At 40.2% G+C, this 14,850-nt stretch overlaps 1 protein-coding gene across 1 annotated transcript in view; it reads right to left on the minus strand.

The window, feature by feature from the left end:
- The window catches only part of PFDN1 (prefoldin subunit 1), a 62,647-nt gene that overhangs the window by 21,730 nt on the left and 26,067 nt on the right, over window positions 1-14,850 (minus strand). The gene's annotated exons all lie outside the window — the stretch shown is intronic.

Consider the following 14,850-nt stretch of genomic DNA (forward strand, 5'->3'; position numbering starts at 1 on the left):
CCATTTTACAGACAAGTGTATTTAGGCTTAAAAACACTGTATTAATCCATTTTTGCACTGATACCTGATGCTGGGTAATTTATAAAGAAAAGAAGTTTAATTGGTTCACGGTTCCACAGTATGTACAAGCATAGCACCAACATCTGTTCAGTGTCTGGTGAAGACCTCAGGAAGCTTACAATCATGGTGGAAGGCACTGGGGAGCCAGCATGTCCCATGGCAAAAGCAAGGCAAGAGAGTGAGTGGGAGGTCCCAGACACTTAAACAATCAGATTTCCAGTGAACTGAGAACTCATTCATCACCAGGGGGATTGCGCTAAGCCATTCATGAGTGATCTGCCCTCATGATCCAATCACCTCCCACAGGGCCCCACCTCCGACACTGGGGACCACATTTCAACATGAGATATGGAGGAGACAAACATCTAACCCATATCAAACACTGAATATGTCATTTCTCCAAGATGATATTAAGTGGCTGTCAGGATTCAAATTCATATTCATCTAATTCCAGAGTTCATATTCTCAACTATGCCAAGGTATTATACTATACATATCAGAGCAAACACAAGCAGTATCTTTTACTTGCTTAGAATCTTAAAGATGAACTTAAAAAATAGTCTAAAGGTTGAAGCTTTTCTTAGTATATATTTGGATCTCACAGAGGGGACTGTAATCCCAACAATTTGGGAGGCTCAAGGACAAGTTTGAAACCAGCCTGGGCAACATACGGAGACCCTGTCTCCACCAAAAAAAAAAAAAAAAAAAAAAAAAAAGTCATCATCTGAGCACAGTAGTGTGCATCTGTAGTCTCAGCTACTAAGGAGACTGAAGTAGGAGGATCACTTGGGACTAGGAGTTCCAGGCTGCACTGAGCTACGATTGTGCCACCTGCACTCCAGCCTGGGTGACAAAGCAAAACCTCATCTCCAAAAAAAATAATAAAATAAAATTTTAAATCCATTTTAAACAGGGTAGCAATGTGTGTGTACATAATATGTGAGTATATTTGGGAATAGTGAAGGTATGAATTAACGTAAAATCCCTTTAGGGATCTTTTAACCTTCAAAACTAGTTCAAAACTCAGGCGTCTTTGCTTGTCCCCATGTTAGTAACCACCTCCCTCACATTTTCCTCAAGATTTCATAGGTCCATGGCAGATTTTTTTATCTGCTATACTTTAAAAGGACTGTGTTCAGCCACTCCCTCTCTGCAGTGTTGTCCAGACAGAGCACTCAGCTCTGAGCTTAACTTGATCTGTCTCTACCTCCTGCAGTCACTTCCAGGGGAAACCAACCAGCCTCCCTCAGCCAATCAGGTCTAACTCCAGGGGCAGTGCTGGTAAGGAAGGCCACAAAGCACTTGCAACTCAGGTCTGACAGAACTGACAACTTCTGCTGCCAGCCTCTGCTTGCACAGCCCATGAAAAAGCAGTCCCCTTACCACCAAGGGAGTTGTGAGCAACCCTTCAGCCTGGCGCCGTATCAGCGTATCAGCGGAGGCTTGCCCATGTGGGTATTCACTCAGTTATCTGGATGCAAGATGTACACTGTCCATACCTCTGTGATCCTGCTGCAGTCACCCAGGGCTCAGTCCACAAACCCTGTCCCTTCTCCAGCTATCCTTTTCCCTTAGTTGACCCAAGCTAGTTCTATGACTTGAAATGCCATCTATAAACTGACAATTTGCAGACAATTCTCCATTTTATTTTGCTAGTCCAGAGTTCTGGATTCATATATCCAACTGTCTATTCAACATCTCTACTTGGGTGCCCAATATCAATCTCAAAGGTCCAAACTTTCAGTTTGCTTTTAAAATTAGTTTTGGGGAAAAAAATTAGTTTTAAAACTTGAAAACTGACTAGGAAACATTGATCTATGAATGAGCACTAGCACATTTGTTCCTATAAACCTGTGGAATGTCTGCAGCAGGACGATCCCTCTGTGGAGCCCAGGACACATGGAATGCTGAGTGGAAACCACACTGAATGAATAGCATTGGCACTGAGAACAGCTACTTGCATAGGACAAGTGGTACTTAGAAAAAGTGAGTAGAAGCAATGCTGATTTCATTCACTTTCATTCCTTTTCCTTAGATCTTTCCAGTCTCACACCCCACTCACTCATTTCCCAATGGAGGGTTACTCCATTGTAACCACCACTCCACTTCCAGACTTTTGTCCACACTATTCTCTGATTTGAAATGCCCTCTCCTCTGCCCCAGCCCAACCTAGCAAACTTCTGGCTGACCTTCAAAGCCCAAGTAAAATGCCACCTCTCCCATGAACCCATTCCAAATCTAACAGGAGAATGAGTGACATATGAGGGAGGAAGAGGGTATAATTCCTTAATCACAGGCCCAAAACTTTGGTTTTTTCAACTCTTTTCTTTTACTCCTATACGCAGTCACCTTGGTTCTACTTTCAAATACATCCAGAGTCCAATCACCTCTACTGCCACTATCCTGGTCCAAGCTACGATCATCTCTTACCTGGATAATGCAGCAGCCTATCATTAAACTAGGGAGTAATACAGGTTTGTGACTTGAGAAATATCTAAAAGCTGGCATTTACAAACCCTGCAATGTCTAACTGCTCAGATCCCAGAGCTATGGGTAAATACCTCGATCTTTATTAATGTATGCTTTCCCAAGACATCTGCATGGCACCTACCCCCCAACAAACCCCCAAGATCTCTAATTTAAAAAATCATTTTTTACCTTTGGTGTTAAAGTAATCAGTTTTAGACACCCCACTTCCCCAAAATAAGAACTACAAAGGAAAGGGTTTTGGATGAGGTTTCAGAATTCAAAAATCAATAAACTTCAGAATATAAAAATCAATAAGCCCTGAGGTGAGTCAACACAGTATGTGAAACACACACACATACACACACACACACACACACACACACACACGCTAAAAATTTGCTCCTAGTTTCACACATTCCATCACTAGAAAATACACAGCAGGGGATAGGAAAGGCATTTAAACCATTCCTTCAGTGATCATCAGCAGCTTTACAAGCAGTTACTAGACTGCTATCTCTACAGAGAGCTGTTTCTTTTTTTTTTTTTTTTTTTTGAGACGGAGCCTTATTCTGTCACCTGGGCTGGAGTGCAGTGGCACATTCTCGGCTCACTGCAACCTCTGCCTCCCGGGTTCAAGTGATTCTCCTGCCTCAGCCTCCTGAGTAGCTGGACCACCACCTGGCTAATTTTTGTATTTTCAGTAGAGATGGGGTTTCAGCATGTTAGTCAGGCTGGTCTTAAATTCCTGACCTCAAGATCCACCCACCTCGGCCTCCCAAAGTGCTGAGATTATAGGTGTGAGCCACCGTGCCTGGCAAGCTGTTTCTATTATTATGAAGAAGTTAAGGCACAGAGAGGTCAAGAGTCAAATCAAAGCAGAGCTTTATGCTGGCAGTGTGGGTTGAAGTTAAATGCAGGTGTACTGGAGTCGCACACGTGATTATTTTATCAAACCACCTGACTCTCTGAACACTGAGTTAGGGAAAGTAGTAAATAGATTCTTATTCATACACTAACTCCCCCATCTCTAACCACCACACTCACTCTCACTCTCTTAAAAGCTAAATGCACATTTCCATTGTTAAAAGCCACATTAAAAGACCAACAGAAGACCACAATTGCCTGGTTAATCTCTAGCACAACTGCTGAATGCGATCACCACGATCACCACCACGTTCTTTGAGCCCCCAGCCTCTGGTTCCACATAATGAATGTGGGTACATGAGCCCTGGGGGGTTTGAGAAAAGGGAGAGCTCAAACAATGTTCTCATCAGCACTTTAAACAAAACATCCATTCAATGAGAATGGCACCATGTTCCTTTAGCCTTTCTCCCCAGGAACTAAATTAAACAGATTACAGACAGTAGCCAGGGCTGGCCTTAGAATCACCTCCCCCTTATTTGTTATTTTTAGCAATTCAGTCCGACAACGCCCCACAACTAAACAGGCCTAGAATAGCTAAAGGGAAGGGGTATTATCAGATACTACCAGCAAAAAAAAAAAAAAAAACACTAGTCATCACTTCCTCCAACCCTAAGAAAGAACTATTTTCCATGTCTTTATAGCATCACAGAGTTTGAGCCTTTAGAGTTTCATATAAAAACAGACTAGGTATAAAACATCAGTGGAAACCGATAACGTTTCCTGATCTGGAAGTATTGTTCCACCATCACATGTGTTTTCTTAAAAACAAAAACAGAATCAAATGAACTAAACTGTTTTACACAAAGGTTAGGAGTACACGTATCTGTGTCCATTCTGGAAAAACTCCCTCACAAGATGACTGTATAACCAAAAGAATAGTTTCATGAATAGTGATGGAATTCACATATTTCGATTATGCTGGCAGCAGGTAGGAGATTGAAAGCAGAACAAAGTGAGCTGGGAGGAACTTCAAACTAGTCATAATTAGCAACACAGCACCGTCCCTAGTCATTCTATTTATAAATGAAATAATATAGCAAAACTCATTTGAAAATGAATAAAACGATAAGATAAAAAATGGTAAAAGTCCTATGAAAATAGTGTAACTGTTTGCATAAGCAGATAAACTAAAATTCTCAAAACAGTATGTTATAAAAATAAATAAGATACAATTCATTAAAAAGTTCATAAACAGGATGGGCACAGCAGCTCACACCTGTAATCCCAAGCACTTTGGGAAGCCAAGGTGGGTGTATGGCTTGAGGCCAGGAGCTCAAGACCAGCCTGGCCAATGTGGTGAAACCCTGTCTCTACTAAAATACAAAAATTAGCCGGGTATGGTGGTATACCCTGTAATCCCAGCTACTCAGGAGGCTGAGGCAGGAGAATCCTTTGAATCTTGGAGGTGGAGGCTGCAGTGAGCCAAGATCGTGCCCCTGCCCTCCAGCCGGGGTGACAGAGTAAGAACCTGCCTCAAAAAAAAAAAAAAGTTCATAAACACTCAAGGAATCTAATCATTTATTAGCATTTTCTGAACACAGGAACATGAATGCTGTTATTCTATGTATCATGTATTTTATAAGATATGATAAAGCACTATAAATGAATAAAGTGATATCTTCCTGGGTATATCAATTATATATGTGGAGTTAAACTATTCAGCTCTATCTCAAAAAATACATATATAAATATATTTATTTTATATATTTATATATTATATTTTATATAATATAAATTATATAAATTTTATAAAATACATTTATATATAATTATTTATATATGTATTTTTTGAGATGTCAATTATATATGTGGACTTACACTATTATATATATTTATATATAATTTATATTATATAAATAGTAGACATTATTTTTATATTTACATATATATATATAATTTATATATGTATGTTTTGGAGATGGAGTTTCACTCTTATTGCCCAGGCTGGAGTGCAATGGAATAATCTCGCCTTATCACAACCTGTACCTCCCAGGTTCAAGCAATTCTTCTGCCTCAGCTCCCCCAGTAGCTGGGATTACAGGTGCCCACCACCACACCCGGCTAATTTTGTATTTTAGTAGAGATGGGGTTTCTCCATGTTGGTCAGGCTGGTCTTCAACTCCCAACCTTAAGCGATTCGCCCGTCTCGGCCCCCCAAAGTGCTGGGATTACAGGAGTGAGCCACCATGCCGGGCTAAAAATAGATTTCTAAAACAGGTGATGCCTAATATAGTTTACCTCCAAAGATATCAAAGGAGATTCCATCACATTTAATTACATTTTAGATATAGGTAGACAACTTGCTTCATTTTAGCTTCAAAAACAGGATTCCAATTTACTTTTTATTTTATTTATGTCTTTTTTGAGATAGAGGTCTCACTCTGTCACCCAGGCTGGAGTACAGTGGCACTATCAGGGCTCACTGCAGCCTCCATCACCTGGGCTCAAGCAATCCTCCCACCTTAGCCTCTGCAGTAGCTGGGACCACAGGCATGCACCACCATGCCAGCTATTTTTTAAATTATTTGTAGAGATAAGGGCTTACTTTGTTGCCCAGGCTGGTCTTGAACTCCAGGGCTCAAGAGATCTGCCTGCCTCAGCCTCTCAAAGTGCAAGGATTACAGGTATGAGTCACCGTAGGGATCCTTCTAATTAACTTTTTAAATTAAGACAATGATCTGGACAAACGAAATTGTTTTCCATTTTGTTTTCTCCCATCTTTTCATTTTAAGGAGGCATTTCTGCTCCTAACATGGCAACTCAGAAAAAGATCAAGGTTATAACAATAAACTTCATAGCTAAGTGACTAGAGTGATCCTGAGATCTTCTAATCCAATATTCTCATTTTACAGATGAGGAAACTGAGGCGTAGAGTACAACAACAGTTAGAATGACGACTCCTAAATTAACATAAGGCTTTTAAAATTAGGAATTCAGGGTTAATGAATGCTCAGTGGTAAATCTAGTAGACTTGGAAATTTCTATTTATGGCTGAAATGTCAACCTTTCTTTGGCTCTTTTTCTGAGCTGACGTGTAGCATGCTCATTAATACAGTGGCCTTCCCCACATGGAGTATTGAACTTGCTTTTTATGGCCAGCGTCTGGAGGACACTTGTGATGTGAGAACAGAGACTGATCAGAGTAAGAATTTGGGATACGGAAAAGTGCCCTGATTAACTTGGTGGGGAAGTATGTAATGACATGAAAGAAAATTCAAAGTCCAACTCATTAAAAAAAATCATTCTCTAGACAGCCCAAAAATGATCTGAGGAATTCAGACATGGGAGGGAGAAGGCTAAGGACATATGGTTAGACAGAAAAGAGTACAGACCATATGAAGCGTGTTAACAATGAAGGCTGAAGTCAACAACTCTCTAAAACATTCAAAGGGACAGCCGGGTGTGGGGACAGATGAGTATTCCAATGAGAGCAAGGAGGCACCCAATGTATCCAAGAAGAAAAGAATAACTGAAACAAGATGCAAAAAGTTGAACTCTGGGCTAATTGGAATGCAAATCCAATTATCTTAAGTCTCTTATCTTAATCATAAAATGAAGATGCGCCATCAGGGAACAGATCAAATCAAGAGTGTACGAATGTGTGTGTTAAATATCTATGATATATATTTCAAGATAAATAAGAAAGGCTATCCAGTTAAAATAACCCATCTATTTGAACTGCTTACATCTGAGTTCTCATCAGATCTACAATACTTCTATGAAGGAAATAAAATTCATCACAGATGCTTTACATTTGGGCAAATTTTAGCACTTGGATCATAACATATACACAGACCAAGGCATTGACAACATTAATAAGAAAAAATGCTCAAGCAGAAAAAGAGCATATACGGGCTTTTTCAGACCCATACTAGCTCTTCCCTGAAATCCACAAAGGAAGATCTGCAGTTACATTAAGCCCTAAGACACCAGGACATAGAGACTATATACAGTTCATAATAAACTCTGGGGGCTTCCAACCAGCAGGCTCTCTTAGACTGAAGTCCTAAATAACTGAAAACTATTTTAAAACAAACATCCATTTTTACAAATGTTGAGAATGCAAATGAGCTCTATAAAGAGATAAGTACTCACATTTGAAATCCCAATGTATGCACAATAAGAGAAATCACTTCGCCCAAGACTCTCCAAGTCAAAACAACATAGAAAAGAGATTTTACAACTTGCCTTGATTTCTAAGATAAAAATGTTAAAAAGATACCCATAAGTGCCTAGCTATCTAGCTACTACGGAAGGTAGGCAATCATCAAGCTAATTTTAATCGTCAGGAGTGGAGATGTTTTATACTTCTTTCGAGGATGCAGGCTTTCCTGGAGTGTGGGAGGACGGTGGTTTCTGAAAATTGTCTCAGCAAGACGCTAAGATACACTGTGAAAATCCTCTACGAGAATATCTTTGCTTGTTAAGGATAAAAATGGATTGTCTAGATAAATTGTGGTACTTCTATATGACGGGATACTATACAGCAATAAAAATGAACAACTCACAGTCTCAAGAGATAACATGGATGTACTTCACAATGTTGAGCGAAAGAAGTGAGGCAAAAAATAGAGTGACTTTGGTCACATAAAGTTCAGAAACAAGCTAAATTAAATTATATATGTGTGTGTGTGTGTGTGTGTGTGTGTGTGTGTATGTGTGTATATATATATATATATACACACACATAGTTTTTTCTTTGGAGATGGAGTCTTGCTGGAGTGCAACGGTGCAATCTCAGCTCACTGCAACTTCTGCCACCCGGGTTCAAGCAATTCTCCTGCCCCAGCCTCCCGAGTAGCTGGAACTACAGGTGTGCACCACCAGGCCCAGCTAATTTTGGTATTTTTAGTAGAGATAGAGTTTCACTACATTGGCCAGGCTGGTCTCAAACTCCTGATGTCAGGTGACCCACTCACCTCGGCCTTACAAAAGTGCTGGGATTATGGCATGAGCCACTGCACTATGCCTGGCCTAAATCATATTATTTTAGGGATACATCCATAGGTAGTAAAACCATATTTTTAAAAAAGGAAATAATTATCACAGAAGTTAGAGCAGTAGTTACTTGGTGGGAGAGGCAGGCAGGGATGGCATATGATCAGGCAGTGGTAAACAATAAGGAGGGTTCTGGTGTCCTGACAATATTTGATTTACTGGCCTGGATAACTGAGGTGTTTGCTTTATTTTTATTTTATTTTATTATTATTATTATTTTTTTTTTTTTTTTGAGACAGAGTTTCACTCTTGTTGCCCAGACTGGAGTGCAAAGGCACAATCTCGTCTCACTGCAACCTCTGCCTCCTGGGTTCAAGCAATTCTCCCGTCTCAGCCTCCCAAGAAGCTGGGACTACAGGCACGCACCACTACACCTGGCTCATTTTGTATTTTTAGTAGAGATGGGGTTTCTCCATGTTGGTCACGCTGGTCTTGAACTCCCAACCTCAAGTGATCCACCCACCTCAGCATCCCAAAGTGCTGGGATTAGAGATGTGAGCCACCACGCTCAGACTATAATTACTGATTAAGCTATATATGTTATTTAACACATATTTCTATAAATGCTACATTTCAATAAAAAGTTAAATTTTTAATGGATTATAAATTTAGAGCTATGCAAGCAGATAACCTGCTGGGCACATTTCTTGTTTAATGTTTTAAAAACATTCTATCACTGGCTCCGCTATCCCCTTGCCCTCCATTCTTCATTAAAAAACAGAGGTATAGGGCCGGGCGCGGTGGCTCAAGCCTGTAATCCCAGCACTTTGGGAGGCCGAGGCGGGTGGATCACGAGGTCAAGAGATCGAGACCAGCCTGGTCAACATGGTGAAACCCCGTCTCTACTAAAAATACAAAAAATTAGCTGGGCATGGTGGCGTGTGCCTGTAATCCCAGCTACTCAGGAGGCTGAGGCAGGAGAATTGCCTGAACCCAGGAGGCGGAGGTTGCGGTGAGCCAAGATCGTGCCATTGCACTCCAGCCTGGGTTAACAAGAGCGAAACTCCGTCTCAAAAAAAAAAAAAAAAAAAAAAAACAGAGGTATAGTAAAGTCCACCTGCCATCACCTCTAAAGGGGGGCTCCTATTATTAAATACACCAACTGTACCAGCTCAAAAATGCAGTACTTAGGGCAAAAGTGGACATCCATCCAAGTGCCTACCAGTCACCACCCATGCGATGGAAAAAATGATCCTCAACAGGCAGAGTAAAATGTCCTCAATTGTGGGAATCCCTCCAAAGCATGTTCTCATCAGAGTATCAAACCTAACCCAACTGCAGAGTGTCACAGGCACCTCCTATCCTGTTCTCTAACCACCATTCTTCCTACTTATTTCAGGAAACACTGTCTGACCAAAATTGTCATTTTCGTGGAAGAGTTGGGACTTCAAAAGTCAAAACTTTTACACAGTTTATAGATTTTACATATGACATGGGATGGGAAGTTATTTGAACAACTCTGGGATTGCAACATTCTACGTCAGAAGTGGCGCTAAGCAGGCCAGAATGTCCTGGGTTTCCTTATTCTTATTCTGTCATAGCTGAGCTAACCAGGGTGGTGGGAGGGGTGGTAACCATGTTGGAGACAGAGGGGAAGGAAGCTGGTTAACCAGTATATGCATGTGCCTGAAATATAACAGACTTTAGGTTGAAGGTCCATTTTTGGTTGAAGAAGTAACTGTTTAGCCTCCACCTGGAACAAAAAATATATATATAAGGCAATGATGGCCATAATGTGTTCAAATGTATCATTGAAAGTTTATGCCAGGCGAGGTGTCTCATGCCTGTAATCCCAGCACTTTGGGAGGCTAAGGTAGGCAGATCACAAGGTCAGGAGATCAAGATCATCCTGGCTAACTCATTGAAACCACAGCTCTACTAAAAATACAAAAAAATTAGCCAGGCGTGGTGGTGGTGTGCACCTGTAGTCCCAGCTACTCAGGAGGTTGAGGCAGGAGAATCACTTGTACCCAGGAGGTGAAGGTTGCAGTGAGCAGAGATCATACCACTGCACTCCAGTCTGGGCAACAGAGCAAGACTCTGTCTCAAAAATAAAAGAAAGAAAAAAATAAGTTTACATTTACCTCAAAGATTCCTAATAGCTGAGATTCAGAAGGTCTAGAGCTGATCTCTAGATCAGCTGAATGCTGACTTAAATTTTCCCAACTCCAAAAGAGGCCCACTAATTATTTCCTGCTTACCTCCAAAAAAGTTAGCAAAAACAGAGGATGAATTTCCCACTCATAGAGATCTCCTCAATCTATCAATACTTGTAACTCAACTTTAAAATTGAATTTTGTCAAAAAAAAGACTTCTTTCTCTTTGTACCAATGTTGTACCAATGTTATACATTATAAAAAGAAAATTATTTTACAAAGATAGATGAGACTCATGTCATGTTTCTAAATCACAGTTGCAGTCATGCTATTTTCTAAAATTACGCTTGGGTACTTTTCAAATAACAACAAATACTGTGTTAGGTATTATGCATTCAGTACCTGCTTTAGAAAGTTATCATCAGTATTTTTTAAAAATTGAAAATGTCCTCCAAAAAATGACAAAAATAACAAGGTTACTCTATCATACTAAAGCCACCATTTTGTATTTTCTCATGAATAAGATCAGCATCATTGGTCTACTAATCAGTTAGGATGTATTCTCTTCTAGAATTTTATCTATCATCTTTATAAAGGAAAGATTAAATCTACATATACCGTGAGCTTGTTATGAAAATACTTACCAATTAATCCCACTAAAGTGATGATGGCGTGAAGAACAACACAGGGGTATTAAAATGTAAAATGTAAAAAGAGGCAGGGCACAGTGGCTCATGCTTGTAATCCCAGCACTTTGGAAGGCTGAAGTAGGTGGATCACCTGAGGTCAGGAGTTCGAGACCAGCCTGGCCAATATGGTAAAATCTAGTCTCTACTAAAAATACAAAATGTAGCCCAGGTACCTGTAATCCCACTACTTGGGAGACTGCGGCAGAAGAATCACTTAAACCTGGGAGGTGGAGATTTCAGTGAGCCAAGATTGCGACACCGCACCCCAGCCTGGGTGACAAAGCAAGACTTCATCTTAAAAAAAAAAAGTTAAAAAAAGTCCTTTTCTTTTTTTCTTTATTCTTTATATAATCCATAGGTTCAACAAAGAAGGTCTAAGAAAAAAAACACAGTAAGACTATCTTCCCACCATTAAGACAGTGCTTGTCCTTACTCTGCTAAAAAGGAGTATGACTCCCTATCAAGATTAACATGAGGGCAGGTAGTACCCCAACCCCTGACTATAAGAGAAAAGGGCCAGTAGATGAGGCCACTTGGTTAGCTAATAAGGCACAGCATGACAGAGCTATAAAAAGCTAAACAAATTCCAGGTAAGCTTTGCACTCATAAATAAATACCAGAAAAAAGAAATCAGGAGAGGGCAAGTATAAAGAAACAGAAACAAGAGAGCTGGGTAAAAGACAGCCTAGCAAATACTAATGAAAAGGGGCTATCAGATTAGAGAAGCTGAATCAGACCACATCTATGTCATGGAAAAGGTCTGTCCCTCCTGTCTTCTACACAAAATGTGGGTAGAGGGTGGGGAAGCATACTCAGTGGGTCAAATCAGTAAAACCAATTAACAGCTTTGATCAAAAACTAGAACTCTGACCCCAACCAAAATCAACCTTACTCTTTCAGAGATGAAAACATGGTAAACAGAAATAGCCCGGCCTTTGTCTACAGAGTTGGGTATAAATTGTGTTTCTCCAACTTAATACAGGGTATCTCAGGAGAGAAACTGATGATAATGACATAATGATGATGATGATGATGACAATTATAGAGGATTAAAATGAAGTAGATTAGACTGGCAAGAAACACTAGGTCCAGAAGAAGAGATTGCAGATTTGAAAAGAGGAGCAACAATAGGAGGCCCTGGGGAAAATAATTTAGAGCTCTGAATCTGTACTAAGCTTCTGAAGTAATAGGAAAGCATGTTTACGATTTATTCAACTGGTGAGTGTTTATATTTCCAAATCCCCACAATGTTCTAAGAAGCTAACAGAGTAATCGGAGAACACAAGAAAGAAGCACTTAACTTAAGACTGAGGAATCAGAAAATGCTTCTCAGGAGAAGTAACTCTCTATTAAGATCTGAAGGATTAGTAGATGGAGCTGATAAAGGCAGGAGAAGGAAGTTCCCAAGTGGAGATAACTACTTTTCAAGATCTAGTAGAATGAAAACAGAGCAAACTCCAAAGACTGAGAGTATTTCTGCATGGCTAAAGTATACAGTATAAGAGAAGGCAAAGGAAATGGGAGGGATGAGAGAAATAAACAGAAATTATATCTTTAAAAGCCTTGAAGGTATGTTAAAAAAAAGTTTGAACTGCGGGGTTTCGTATGTAGCAGAGCAGCTCCCTCGCTGCGATCTATTGAAAGTCAGCCCTTGACACAAGGGTTTGTTACAAAAATAATTCAAAAGAAAAAAAAGTTTGAACTGGTCAGGCGTTGTGGCTCACATAATCCTAGCACTTTGGGAGGCCAATCACCTGAGGTCAGGAGTTCAAGACCAGACTGGCCAAAATGGTGAAACCCCATCTCTACTAAAAATAGAAAAAAAATAGCCTGGTGTAGTGGCACATGCCTGTAGTCCCAGCTACTCAGGAGGCTGAGGCAGGAGAATTGCTTGAACCTGAGATCGTCCCATTGTACTCCAGCCTAGGTGACAAGAGCAAAATTCCATGTCAAAAAAATAAGTTTGAGCTTTACCCTAAGAACAATGATTGGTTTTACATGAGAGTAATATAAGCAGATTTAACATTTTAGAAAAGTCATTCTAACTTAAATATGTTAAAAGAACTAAATGAGAGAAGGATGGAGATGGGAAAATCAGATAATAGGCTACTGCAGATGGTAGTGGCAGCCAGTTTAAAGGTAGGAAAAAAATCCAGAGGGAAATATCATTAATAAACAAAATAAGGAAGAAGTAATCTTCAGAAATACAAATTTTCCAGAATTGATTTTAAAAAATACTAATCGTCAGATTCAGGAAACCCAACAAATTCTAGATAAAATAAAGAAAAAAATATTAGCTACACATGGTGGCATGCCTGTGGTCTCAGCTACTTGGAGGCTGAGGCAGGAGGACTGTTTAAGCCTGGGAGGTGGAGGCTGCAGTGAACTGAGATCACACAACTGCACTCCAACCTGGGTAGTGAGATCCCATCTCAAATTAAAAAAAAGAAAAAGAAAAGGAATAAATCAACACCTCACATCCCAGAGGAACTACAAAGCATGAAAGACATAGACACACAAAAGCAGGTAGACAGAAAAGACAAATTAAATACAATTAGACTAAGAGATGACTTTTTTTTTTTTTTTTTTTTTTTTTTTGAGGCAGAGTCTTGCTCTGTCACCCAGGCTGGAGTGCAGTGGCACGATCTCAGCTCACTGCAACCTCTGCCTCCCGGGTTCAAGCGATTCTTCTGCCTCAGCCTCCCGAATAGCTGGGATTACAGGCACATGCCACCACACCCAGCTAATTTTTGTATTTTTAGTAGAGACAGAGTTTCACCATGTTGGCCAGTCTGGTCTTGAACTCCAACCTCATGATCAGCTCTCCTCAGCCTCCCAAAGTGCTGGGACTACAGGCACCACGCCCAGCCCAGATGACTTCTTAGTAGCAACAATGAAAGCCAGAATGGTTATCTTTAAAAGAGCTGAGAGGTCAGACACCATGGCTCATGCCTGTAATCCCAGAACTTTGGGAGGCTGAGGTAGGCAGATCACTGAAGGTCCAGAGTTTGGGACAGCCTGGTCAACATGACGAAACCCTTTCTCTATTAAAAATACAAAAATTAGCCAGGCATGGTGGCTATAATCCCAGCTACTCGGGAAGCTGACGCAGGAGAATCACTTGAACCCAGGAGGTGAAGGTTGCAGTGAGACAAGATCATGCCACTGCATTCCAGCCTGGACAACAGAGCAAGACGCCATCTCAAAACAATAATAATAAACAAATAAAAACAAGCTGAAAAATTCCTAATATAAAACAATAAAACATGTTCCAAACTTCGTATACAGTAATAATGAGCATTTACCACCCCCCACACAGCAGTCTCTAAGTATCACTGCCACTAAACTGACAGGTTAAGGAGAATTTATAAACACCATCATAGAGGAAGATTTATCACCTCTCTCTCAGTAACTACATGAATAAGCAGTTGATAAATCAGTAAGATACACAGAAAAGTTGAACATCACAATTAATGTATATGTGCATGAGTGCACATGTAGGGGTATGCTTTAGTAACAAAACTAGGTGTAGCAGTAGAAAGGTATAGGATTGTCTCAGGGAAGAGACTGTCTCAGGGAAAAGTATAGGATTGTCTCAGAATACAGTGGAGGAT

This window comes from Saimiri boliviensis, chromosome 1, assembly GCF_048565385.1.
Source record: "Saimiri boliviensis isolate mSaiBol1 chromosome 1, mSaiBol1.pri, whole genome shotgun sequence".
Taxonomy (NCBI): Eukaryota; Metazoa; Chordata; class Mammalia; order Primates; family Cebidae; genus Saimiri; species Saimiri boliviensis.